We start from the raw sequence: 11,849 nt of genomic DNA, 5'->3' as shown, positions 1-11,849 counted from the left end.
ATCCACCAACATAACCACTCCACCTGTAGAGAAAAGAAAACATGAAAATATTATTACAATCTAATATCACCCAATAATCCAGCAGGAGTTACATTGGTTGGATCATGTTCATGAACCTGCCATGCGGACATTTTAATAAGGGGATACAGCCCATTCTCCATTGTCACTCGTCACCTCACTACCCCAGTGTATCAATGGGCCAGTGAATCAATGGGCCAGTGTATCAATGGGCCAGTTGGCCAGTGGGAGTCCTCCAGTACAGCTGAAACCCCAGCTCTCCCCCGTCCCCTCACGAAGGACTACAGTATGTGACTGTAGCCAGTGACATGAGGATGGGGCATAAGAGGGTGAGGAGGGCCCTAGCTGGTGGTCCTGGAGTGCTCTGATACACTAGGTGTGTCTCAGTCAGACCCTTCTTTACTTCTTCATGATAAGAGGTCTGTTACTTCTTGGACAGTAACCTCCAGGACCACTGCCACAGGGGGTGGTCACGTCTTGGACAGTAACCTCCACACCCACTGCCACACGGGATGGAGGAAAGAAATCGCCAAGAGGTTGAAGTAGTCCATGAAATATACATCAAACATACAATTCCATGTGCATCATGTTTTATTGAGTCAAACCTACAGGTAAATGCCAAAATAAAGGAAACACCAACATAAAGTGTCTTAATAGGGTGTTGGGCCACCACAAGTCAGAACAGCTTCAATGCACCTTGTCATGTCTGGAACTGGAGAAATTCCATCATTTGGTGTTTTGTTGATGGTGCTAGAAAACGCTGTCTCAGGGGCTGCTCCATAATCTCCCATAAGTGTTCAATTGGGTTGAGATCTGGTGACTGAGGCAGCCATGGCATATGGTCTACATCATTTTCATGCTCATCAAACCATTCAGTGGCCACTGGTGCCCTGTGGATGGGGGCATTGTCATCCTATAGGGGCATAGCCATGGTAGCCAAAATAATGGCCTGCCCAGTATTTTTATACATGACCCTAAGCATGATGGGATGTTAATTGCTTAATTCACTTAGGAACCACACCTGCCTGGAAGCACCTGCTTTCAATATACTTTGTGTCTGGGCCTCCCGAGTGGCGCAGAGGTCTAAAGTATAATTTCTGAGGCTGGTAACTCTAATGAACTTATCCACTGCAGCAGAGGTAACTCTGGGTCTTCCATTCCTATGGCGGTCCTCATGAGAGCCAGTTTCATCATAGTGCTTGATGGTTTTTGCGACTGCACTTGAAGAAACTTTCAAAGTTCTTGAAATGTTCAGTATTGACTGACCTTCATGTCTTAAAGTAATGATGGGACTGTTGTTTGTCTTTGCTTATTTGTGCTGTTCTGGCCATAATATGGACTTGGTCTTTTATCAAATAGGGCTATCTTCTGTATACCCCCCAACCTTGTCACAACACAACTGATTGGCTCAAATGCATTAAGAAGGAAATAAATTCCACAAATTAACTTTTAACAAGGCACACCTGTTAATCGAAATGCATTCCAGGTGACTATCTCATGAAGCTGGTTGAGAGAATGCCAAGAGTTGTGCAAAGCTGTCATCAAGGCAAAGGGTGGCTATTTGAAGAATCTCAAATATAAAATATATTTCGTTTTGATTAACACTTTTTTGGTTACTACATGATTCCATATGTGTTATTTCATAGTTTTGATGTCTTCACTATTATTTTACAATGTAGAAAATAGCACAAATAAAGAAAAACTCGAATGAGTAGGTGTGTCCAAACTTTTGACTGGTAGTGTATATAAAAAAAAGATAATTTACGTCATGATTTGACATCAGAGTTTCCAGTTGTCTTTAAAGCACCATAAAACTCAGTGTAGGCTCCCCTTCGCCAGCTCATACCAGTGTGAAGCTGGATTCAGTGCTCTCGTCTGCATTAAAACTAAATATCGATTCTGGTTGGATGTGACAGCAGAAATGAAGTGCGCACTGTCGACCACACCCCCTGACTTTGAGAAGCTCAGACGTAACATGCATCAAAAACACACATCTCATTATTGGTGTTGAGATAAGAGACATTATGTCAGACAAATTTGCAATTGACTGTCATAGCCCTAAATAAAAAAGTAAACATTGGCTGTTAATTACATATTTTGTTTCACATGGTTGGGGTCACAAGAATTTTCAGTTATCAAAATGGGGTTGTGGGCCAAAGAAGTTTGGGAACCCCTGGTCTAGACCTAGTGGCCCGTGATACACAGCTGCACTGTGAGGCCTGGGAAGATTAGAGAACACAGCCATGCTCTGCTGTCCTCACCTGCTCTTTGACCGGCTGATGTCCCACTGTCAATATTTTTAGTGCAGAGGGAAAAATCGTCATGGGAACTTCCTCTTAGTAACAGGAGTAGCAGCGTAGGATAGGACTGGGAAAACAATACTAATCATTCCTTTGTACCAACATAAAAAGGAGCCTCATTTCCAATGTCTGCCAACCGCCCAAATTGTAATAAGAATGTAGCACTTTATTGTTACTACTACTACTGCTACGGTCCAGTTTGTAATGATCAAACATAATAACATGGGAGGAGAGGGGCTCGGGGACAGGGGCACGCTGAGCCAACAATCTCCAGAGTTCATGGGCCGTGTCTGGAATGCATGGCTCTGCCCTGGTGCAGTCCAAGGAACCTATAAATATTAGGCTATTAGGCTGTCAGCAGCACTGGTGGTCTGATCAGGGTTTTACAATCCCACTACACTACAGCCAAGTCCGATGTGCTCCACAGCTCTACGCACAGAGACTCCTCAGAAACAAGAGAGAGATCGGGAGACTCTCCTCTATGTTGATCAATCATTGAAAGTGGCTGCAGTGTACGTTGAACATTCAACTCCTAATGACTTGTGACAGGGTTCTGAAGGCTAAGACACCATAAAGATGAGAGGTCAGCAGCGAATGCCTCCAAAAAGACAGGGGTGCGATTCTTCGGGCGACGTCTGAATGAGACGGGCCTCAGGCTCGGAGACCTGACATTGTTCTGCTGTTCCTGGCATCTCCCCCTCTGGCACATGGCCAAATGGTGCTGTACCGTACTGTATCGTCTGCTTGAGTTATGACAGGCTCCGATGAGCACACACAGCCATCACAGTTCATAGTTTCATGACTACGAGGCAAAGGCAGTATCCAACTACAGTACAGTTAATCTTATGCATAGATTTTCTGTTTTACAAAACATAAATGTCACAGCATAGGGTGTAGTTGTCAGACTTCGAGGGTCTTTTTGTAGGGAATAACACCGGCCAGTCACAGTCACAAATGTCTTCTATTGTAGCATATAATAGAAAATGTTGGTATAGACAAAGATCAATGTAAACAAGCTAATATCAAAGGCGGTTGTACACACACTTTGCCCTCTGCCTTTTCCGTCCACTTCTTTAGGTCTACAGCAAACAGCTCTCACATAAACACACAGAGGGTCTGTCCCCAGTGTTGAAAAGGGGGTCTGTGTAAAGAGATAGAGAGAGAGAGAGAGAGAGAGAGAGAGAGCACAGGGGAGAGAGCAGAGAGAGAGAGAGAGAGAGAGAGAGAGAGAGAGAGAGAGAGAGAGAGAGAGAGAGAGAGTGAGAGAGAGAGTGAGAGAGAGAGAGAGAGAGAGCCAGAGAGAGAGAGCAGGGGGAGAGAGAGAGAGAGCAAGAGAGAGCATTCTGCAAGAATGACGAATGGAGGAAGCTGAAGCGCTTTCCAAGGGTTGAGGATTATGTATTCATACATAAGCTATACATCAGAATTAATATACTTACAGTGCATTCGGAAAGTACTCAGACCCCTTGACTTTTTCCACATTTTGTTATGTTACAGCCTTATTCTAAAATGGATTAAATAACAACAATGTATCATCAATCTACACACAATACCCCATAATGACAAAGCGAAAACTGTTTATTTTTTATTTTTGCAAAATTATTACAAAAACATAAATACTTTATTTACATAAGTATTCAGATCCTTTGCTATGAGACTGGAAATTGAGAGCAGGTGCCTCCTGTTTCCATTGATCATCCTTGAGATGTTTCTACAACTTGATTGGAGTCCATCTGTGGTAAATTCAAATGATTGAATATGATTTGGAAATGCACACACCTGTCTATATAAGGTCCTACAGTTGACAGTGCATGTCAGAGCAAAAATCAAGCTCAGAGACAGGATTGTGTCGAGGCACAGTTCTGGGGAAGGGTACCAAAACATTTCCGCAGCATTGAAGGTCCCCAAGAACACAGTGGCCTCCATCATTCTTAAATGGAAGAAGTTTGGAACCACCAAGACTCTTCTTAGAGCTGGCTGCCCGGCCAAACTCAGCAATCGGGGGAGAAGGGCCTTGGTCAGGGAGGTGACCAAGAACTCGATGGTCACTCTGACAGAGCTCCAGAATTCCTCTGTGGAGATGGGAGAACCTTCCAGAAGGACATCCATCTCTGCAGCACTCCACCAATCAGGCCTTTATGGCAGAGTGGCCAGACGGAAGCCACTCCTCAGTAAAAGGCACATGAACGCCAGCTTGGAGTTTGCCAAAAGGCACCTAAAGACTCTCAGACCATAAGAAACAAGATTATCTGGTCTGATGAAACCAAGATTGAACTATTTGGCCTGAACGCCAAGAGTGACGTCTGGAGGAAACCTGGCACCATCCCTACAGTGAAGCATTGTGGTGGCAGCATCATGCTAGTCAGGATCGAGGGAAAGATGAACGGTACAAAGTACAAAGAGATCCTTGATGAAAACCTGCTCCAGAGCGCTCAGGGCCTCAGACTGGGGTGAAGGTTCACCTTCCAACAGGACAACGACCCTAAGCACATAGCTAAAACAACGCAGGAGTGGCATCGGGACAAGTATCTAAATGTCCTTGAGTGGCCCAGCCAGAGCCCAGAATTGAACCTGATCGAACATCTCTGGAGAAACCTGAAAATTGCTGTGCAGCGGCTCTCCCCATCCAACCTGACAGAGCTTGAGAGGATCTGCAGAGAAGAATGGGAGAAACTCCCCAAATATAGGTGTGCCAAGCTTGTAGCATCATACACAAGAAGACTCTAGGCTGTAATTGCTGCCAAAGGTGCTTCAACAAAGTACTGAGTAAAGGGTCTGAATACTTATGTGAATGTATTATTTCAGTTTTGCATTTTTATTACATTTGCAAAAATTTATAAAAACCTGTTTTTGCTTTGTCATTATGGGGTATTGTGTATAGATTAATGAGGGACAATAAGGCTATAATATAAGGCTATAACGTAACAAAATGTGGAAAAAGCAAGGGGTCTGAATACTTTCTGAATGCACTGTATATATAGTAATGTGTAAAACTAAAGTATATGTTGCATTCAGATTCGATCAAATAATACACTACTGTAAAATAAGGGGCCTTTGGAAGAATGGTAGTGAATGATGGTGGTCAGGTCCTGCTGAGAGGCTGGTGGTCAGGTCCTGCTGAGAGGCTGGTGGTCAGGTCCTGCTGAGAGGCTGGTGGTCAGGTCCTGCTGAGAGGCTGGTGGTCAGGTCCTGCTGAGAGGCTGGTGTTCATGTCCTGCTGAGAGGCTGGTGGTCAGGTCCTGCTGAGAGGCTAGTGGTCGGGTCCTGCTGAGAGGCTGGTGGTCAGATCCTGAGGAGAGGCTGGTGGTCAGGTCCTGCTGAGAGGTTGGTGGTCAGTTCCTGCTGAGAGGCTGGTGGTCAGGTCCTGCTGAGAGGCTGGTGGTCAGGTCCTGCTGAGAGGCTGGTGGTCAGGTCCTGCTGAGAGGCTGGTGTTCATGTCCTGCTGAGAGGCTGGTGGTCAGGTCATGCTGAGAGGCTGGTGGTCAGGTCCTGCTGAGAGGCTGGTGGTCAGGTCCTGCTGAGAGGCTGGTGGTCAGGTGCTGAGAGGCTGGTGGCCAGGTCCTGCTGAGAGGCTGGTGGTCAGGTCCTGCTGAGAGGCTGGTGGTCAGGTCCTGCTGAGAGGCTGGTGGTCAGGTCCTGCTGAGAGGCTGGTGGTCAGGTCCTGCTGAGAGGCTGGTGGTCAGGTCCTGCTGAGAGGCTGGTGGCCACAGCACCAGGACAGGAGCCAACTACTCCAACCAAATTACAGACAACACTACTGACTGGGGTTTCCTCAGGGAATGATCTGAGCAAAATCTGAACATAGAGGAGCATGTGAATGCAGAAAATAACAAAGTGAAAACACATTCTTTCTTCCTGGATTTCTTTCTTTCTTTTACACTCTTTCCCTATTTTGTCTGCTGGGAACTTTAAAGACCAAACCAACATGATCAGATTGACCAATCCATTTGCAAGTGAGATATAGTTGGCATTTAGCAGTTCGGCCATAAGTGTTCTGCAGAGCAGAAGTAGCTACAATGGAAGTGAGATTAAAGAATAATTTATGTTGTGTGATCGTGTCAATATGTTTTATTCAGACCATATGGTGTTGTTAGCATCCTGTCAATAGGATATTGATTATGTATGTCTTTGTGTTGCCATCACAGGAGGCTGAAGAGGTGGAGAAATAGGGTTGTTGATGCGTTTGTGCCCTAGCTGCATACCTTACCAAACCTACTGCATGTGTTATTACATCTCCGTCAGTGGAGGCTGCTGAGGGGAGGACGGCTCATGATAATGGCTGGAATGAAGTCAATGGAATGGTATCAAACACATGGAAACCACATGTTTGCTGTGTTTGATGCCATTCCATTGACTCCATTCCAGCCATTATTATGAGCCGTCCTCCCCTCAGCAGCCTCCACTGATCTCCGTCACACAAAACAGCCTGTCTTTCATATCGCTGAATAGACTGAGAAAGCCCTTTGTCATTGGTGGTTGTCTTGACGACATCCCGTGGTTGGATGAAAAGAGAGCTGAAGGCTAGCGTCAACTCATAGGCAATTCAATTAGTAGCAACTGTACAACCACTGATGCTTCCCGACAGAATAATTAATGGTTAGGTGGTTGGTATTATAATTTAAGAATAGAGGTCATGGTAAGAAACGCTCCATGTGCTGCATTGAATTATTCCCCTCACTTGAAGAGACATTAGTATGTTTAAACAAAAGGTACACCAGTAAGAATGATTTTCGATGTCCGAGCAAAAGCTATTTGTTTCTGTAACCTGGGAATCTACAGAGATGGACCGAAAATAACAAGACACATTTTTCATAGAGGACTGAGGAAACTAAATAAACCATTAGCGATTAGCACTTCATATATACACATAGGCAACAGCAGAGGGACCCCATAAGCCTATAAGAACAGAGATACATCGCACTCCACCCTCTCCTCTTCCTCAGTGACTGGTATCACAGGCGCCTATCAGAATGCCAACTATTTGTTTAATGCTTGGCAGGGAGGGCTTCTCCTAAGCTCAGGCCTAGAGCGGTGTGGAGGAGAGTACGTTCTAACAAAACACTCCACTACTGGGGAATTTTAAATGGGGAAGCTTTAGTTTACTGATGGTCTCAATGACTTGGGTGGCAGGCAGACTAGCGGTTAAGAGCGTTGGGCCAGTAACCGAAAGGTCGCTGGTTTGAATCCCTGAGCCGACTAGGTGAAAAAAATCAGTCAATGTGCCTTTGTGAAAAGCAATTAGCCTTAATTGCTCCTGTGAGTCGCTCTGGATAAGAGCGTCTGCTAAAATGTCAGATGGAAGCGCTTACACTGAGTGTACAAAACATTATGGACACCTTCCTAACATTTGCACCCCTTTTTGCCCTCAGAACAGCCTCAATTCGTCTCCAATGCTTGCCACAGTTGTGTCAAGTTGGCTGGAAGTCCTTTGGGTGGTTGACCATTCTTGATACACATGGGAAACTGTTGAGCGTGAAAAACCTGCAGCGTTGCAGTTCTTGACACACTCAAACCGGTGCACCTGGCATCTACTACCATACCCCGTTCAAAGGCACTTAAATATTTTGTCTTGCCCATTCACCCTCTGAATGGCACACATACACAATCAACTTCTCAATTGTCTCATGGCTTAAAAATAATTATTTAACCTGTCTCCTCCCCCTTCATCTACACTGATTGAAGTGGATAAGGGATCATAGCTTTTACCTGGATTCACCTGGCCAGTCTATGTCATGGAAATTTGTTTTGTACACTCAGTGTATAATAGGCCCTTAAGTACTCTGAGTAGACATAGGCCAGTCAGCCCATTGGCCAGTCAGCCCATAGGCCAGTCAGCCCAACGCCAGTCAGCCCAAAGGCCAGTCAGCCCAAAGGCCAGTCAGCCCAAAGGCCAGTGAGCCCATAGGCCAGTCAGCCCAAAGGCCAGTCAGCCCAAAGGCCAGTCAGCCCATAGGCCAGTCAGCCAAAAGGCCAGTCAGCCCAACGCCAGTCAGCCCATAGGCCAGTCAGCCCAAAGGCCAGTCAGCCCATAGGCCAGTCAGCCAAAGGCCAGTCAGTTCAGCATATGTTTTATTTTCAAGTAGAAACAAGCACATCTCTGCTTTGTATCATGGTACTCCCTGTATATAGCCATGTTATTTTCTACTCTCTGTATATAGCCATGTTATTTTCTACTACCAAATTCTCTAAAACTACGTTGGATGCGACTTATGGTAGAGAAATGAACATTCAATTCTCTGGTAACAGCTCTGGTGGACATTCCTGCAGTCAGCATGCCAAATGCACGTTCCCTCAAAACATGAGATATCTGTGGCATTGTGTTGTGTGACCTTTTTTTGTCCCCAGCACAAGGTGCAACTGTGTAATGATCATGCTGTTTAATCAGCTTCTTGATATGCCACACCTGTCAGGTGGATGGATTATCTTGGCAAAGGAGAAATGCTCACTAACAGGGATGTAAACAAATTTGTGCACAAAAATGTAGAGAAATATGTTTTTTTTTAGCTCATGAAACATGGGACCAACACTTTACATGTTGCATTTATATTTTTGTTCAGTGTAGTTTGCCTAATTTCAGTTTATGTGACAAAACAAACAAGTATTGTGTAGCGAATCATTGTACCATCTAAACCGCTGTGAAATATATTTTCCATAACCCAAAACATTGTATTTTCAGGTGTTTGAATCTGGTGTACAAAACCGAAAGTAAAAGACGCAAAACCGAAACTTAAGAACGGGAAGCATAGAAATAGCGCACATAGTACAGATCTACCACTTCCTAGACTAGCTTTCAATGAGAATGACAGATCTATGACACACATATCTATGTGAATTTGGTTGGGTCGCCCCAAAAGTGACATATTGCAGCTTTAAACCTTCCATTTGAATCCCATACTGTACAGAAGCAAGACCAACTACAGTGATCTTGCTTTAAGCCCCATAGTAACTGATGCTTCTGGCTCTTTAGTGGTCTGTAGCTAAGCCAAAATAAAATAAAAACTTGGCCAGATTACCTCATTGGCATGATTGTGTATGCAAAGACTGTTACTTTCATCACAAATGTGTTTCATCGGTTGCCAGAGGCGTCATGCAGAAATAATCTCTGAATGGTTAAAGGTCCTGTGAGAAGCGTTCCAAATTCACTTTTCACTATGGACCAAAATAGGACTACTCATAGACCAGGGTTGCCCAACCCAGTTCCTGGAACGCTACCGTCCTGTAGGTTTTTGCTCCAACCCTAATCTAGCACACCTGATTCTAATAATTAGCAGATTGATAAGATGAATCAGGTTAGTAACACCTGGGGTTGGAGCGAAAACCTACAGGAGGGTAGCTCTCCAGGAACAGGGTTGGGCAACCCTGTCATTGAGGATTACTTTCTTTTCCCAGAGTGGCAATCAAATGTACCAAGTACATTGGTCAAACTATAAAAACATGTTTCTAAACTGATGATAATGCGTTGTAATGCTTTTTTCAGGAGAAAATACACTAAGCTACATACTCTTATTACATACATGATGAATCTTTGACCCTTCACAACGTGCCAATAATTGAGTAACACTGTTGAGAAACATACCACACTGAGGAGTGACTGAAAGTGGAGGGGTTGTTTCAACATGGGAAAGGAGGTCAGCTTTTATGAAAGAAATACATATTTTGACATTGTTTTCATTGTCTACTCTCATAAAAATCACGGCAAAAAAGGATCCCCTTCCAATTTGTTTCATTTTGGGCAGAGCCAGGCAGGTGAGAGCTGTCGTGGCCTTCTGTTCGTGTGCCAGGTGACAGACAGCTTCATTTAAAAGATAATAGCGCCCGCAAGACACCCCTTCGTTTTCCCTGGGAGAGAATCAGAGCTGGCATCTTTGAGTGGGAGGTCTTCAACTGTCAAATGGTTAATAGAGTGCACTCTCTCTCTCTTAAGTAGAAGCAACACACAACACACACACACACACAAACACAAAACATACACACACAACACACATACACACACACAACCCCTTTCTCTAATCCCTGACAGAAAATAATTCATTCATTCAGAGGTGCTGAGACAGTCTGCTAACATGACTGACACCCGGGGACTGCATTAATCATTGATCAGACCAGTGTGAGGGAGTGGATGGGCTTTAATGTGTTTCAGCCAGATTCACAGAGGGTTTAACTCTGCGTTGGCGTATTAACCCTCGAGGCAGTGAGTCAAGTCCACCCAAAGAAAAGGCCAAGCAAAACTCACATGGTCTGACAAAACCCCCCCATGTATACTGTACATACTAACATCAAAGCACAGCCCTAAATACTGGTATGCTGCCAATGCCAGATCAGTGAAAGATAAACAGAGCAGTAAAGTGTTCCAGAGACTGAAATGTGATGGTTAGTTAGGTACACTCCTCTTCCACGCCACTCCTCCCTCTTCACTGCCCCGGCCCGCCCTCTCCAAAACAACACCTAGTGTATGCAAACTTTAGCTCAACAAGATACAGTACTCCTCTCTCTTTATGCCTTTACTGTTATAGCGTACTGTACAAATATGTAGAGGAGAACACCAAAATTAAACTGACGTAAGCCTGCTTTATTCTTCTAGTGCAGCTAGTCATGGGAAAGCCCAGCCTCCATACCAGTGTCTGGACTGAGCAGAGAGTGAGCTGACGAAGAGTTTTGCCACGGCCATTACAATACAACAGAGGGAGGTCTGGGCTGGCGGCACTGCTAGGGCTGTGGCAGTCATGAAATGTTGTCAGCCGGTGATTGTCAAGGAAATAACTGCCGGTCTCATGGTAATTGACCGTTAATTAACATAAACATGGCTTCCATGCATAGCCTAACATGCATAGTCCTCGACTAACCGGTGCCCCCGCACATTGACTCTGTACCGGTACCCCTTGTATGTAGCCTCGCTACTGTTATTTTACTGCTGCTCTTTAATTATTTTTATTTTATTTTATTTTTCACTTCTCTATTTTTTACTTAACACTTATTTTTCTTAAAACTGCATTGTTGGTTAAGGGCTTGTACGTAAGCATTTCACTGTAAGGTGAACTGATTGGCTCAACCGCATCAAGAAGGAAAGAACTTCCACAAATTAACTTTTAAGAAAGCACACCTGTTAATTGAAATGCATTCCAGGTGACTACCTCATGAAGCTGGTTGAGAGAATGCCAAGAGTGTGCAAAGCTGTCATCAAGGCAAAGGGTGGCTATTTGAAGAATCTCAAATATATAATATATTTTGATTTGTTTAACACTTTTTTGGTTACTACATGATTCCATATGTGTTATTTCATAGTTTTGATGTCTTCACTATTATTCTACAATGTAAAAATTTGTAAAAAAATAAAGAAAAACCCTTGAATGAGTAGGTGTGTCCAAACTTTTGACTGGTAGTGTATATATATAAAAAAAACTGAATACATACAATGAATGACAGAATAACTTAGATCTTCTTGACATCCTAATTCCCAGTTGTTACTGCGAATTCTTCAAAGTACTAATGACTACTGTAATGCCATACAATAGCTATGAATGATAGGGCCAA

This window comes from Coregonus clupeaformis, chromosome 24 (assembly GCF_020615455.1).
Source record: "Coregonus clupeaformis isolate EN_2021a chromosome 24, ASM2061545v1, whole genome shotgun sequence".
Lineage (NCBI taxonomy): Eukaryota > Metazoa > Chordata > Actinopteri > Salmoniformes > Salmonidae > Coregonus > Coregonus clupeaformis.
This window is presented reverse-complemented; position numbering follows the sequence as displayed.